The sequence below is a fragment of the Phoxinus phoxinus genome (genome assembly GCF_949152265.1).
Source record: "Phoxinus phoxinus genome assembly, chromosome: 19".
NCBI lineage: Eukaryota > Metazoa > Chordata > Actinopteri > Cypriniformes > Leuciscidae > Phoxinus > Phoxinus phoxinus.
In genome coordinates this window covers 20912202-20913729 of record NC_136894.1, presented here as the reverse complement: position 1 = coordinate 20913729, position 1528 = coordinate 20912202, and the positions used below count along the sequence as shown (strand labels likewise).

The 1528-nt window shown below is 35.9% G+C and overlaps 1 protein-coding gene across 2 annotated transcripts in view; it reads left to right on the top strand.

Annotated features, from left to right (window-relative positions):
• Positions 1-502: 502 nt before the first annotated feature.
• trak1b (trafficking protein, kinesin binding 1b) overlaps positions 503-1528 on the top strand; it is a 31979-nt gene continuing 30953 nt past the window's right edge. Inside the window, exon 1 of one of the 2 annotated variants that reach the window (XM_079590886.1) lies at positions 503-864. The gene's annotated coding sequence lies outside the window, so the exon portion shown is untranslated. The remainder of the gene's footprint in view (positions 865-1528) is intronic. The other variant, XM_079590885.1, reaches the window with a different exon arrangement.

Sequence of the window (1528 nt, the reverse complement as noted above, 5' to 3'; positions counted from 1 at the left end):
CACAACTCAACCATATTAAATAGAAAATTAAACTGTACATGAGCAGTTGACGTGTGACAATATTGTCCTGTAGCGTGATATGCTATATCCAAAACAATTAATTAAACATTTAAATCATTCTGTATGCACTTTTTATGAAATCATATTAAATTTCGAGACTTAACTTGTGCACTTATAACACCACAGGACTATTTCTATGTATACTATTTTTTATTTATAAAATATTGTGTGTGTTAATATTAAGAATAATATAAATAAACAGTTACAGCACCAACATTTTATATAATTAATTTTCTTTAAAAAAAATTAAATTACATTTAAGACGTAGTTTAGAAATCTAGTTTAGGCTACTAGATGTTTGGCATTAAAAATATCTGTCATTAAATATCACGTAAATGAAATCAAATAAGGAAACCTTTAATATTTAGCCCTATAAACAAATACAGATAAATGATGTCACGTCCTTTGTGTGACATTCTGGTGCTGTGAGCTCCTGTAGAACGTTTGACGCGTGACGTCACGAACTTTGCGACGCTCTCAGATTGAGAATGAAAGGAGGTGATACAGGAGAGGATGCTGTACAGGATGTGCAAAATATGAGCACTCAGAGGAACTAAGCATTAAGTCTGGTTGGTTTTGGAGATTCGAGGACTGCTGTTAAAGACGTTATCTCAATTCCGGGTAGTAAAACAATCCGACAATCTAGGTTTTGGGTTCCCTAGAGACAAAAGCACATTTCTAGTTTTTGCTTTATCGTTACCACGTCGTTCATTTGAAGTGGACAGATAATCTGTGGTACGCGCATCATCCGGACGACGATACATGTTTTAAATGATTTCCAAATTTACTGGTGATTCCTCAATTGTAAGTATCCGGAGTTATTTATCTAGACGGTATTCAAGTCATTACATTATCTTGTTTGATAATATAGATTGTTAGCTACAAGGTGGGCTGTAATGAAATATAGATGTTCTATCTTAAATGACTTAATATCAGTTTGTTTGTTTACGCAAGGGTTAGGTACCGCAGAAGATGCGGAGGAACGTCATGACGACACATGCGTAGACACGCCCATTACAAAAACAAACCACGTGATCTCATATGAACCAGTAATGTATGTGTGTGAGGGCCATAGACAGTATATAGAGCATCACAGTCCCGCCCACAGCCCGAGAGAGCTCTGGTGCCGGAAGTAAATTTCCCATTCATTTCTCCCATTGACTTTTGGAAAAATCCGTATCTAAAGAGTTTTAGAGCATGTCTGAGGATAACCAGCTATGGCTGAACTCATAAGCATACAACATATCATTTCGAGTAAAAAAACGAAGAGAAAATCCAAAAAAAGGCAAAGGTACAAGACTGTGTACATATTTTCATTTCCGAGCGAAAGAACTACTCATCCCATAAACCACCGCGCCTCACTGAAGTCGACTCAGCCACAACCGCGAACGAGCCTTTTGAGTGAATTTTATATAGTAAATGTGTAGTTAATAGCAGTTATTTCAGTAATAATCGTGTAAATAAAAAT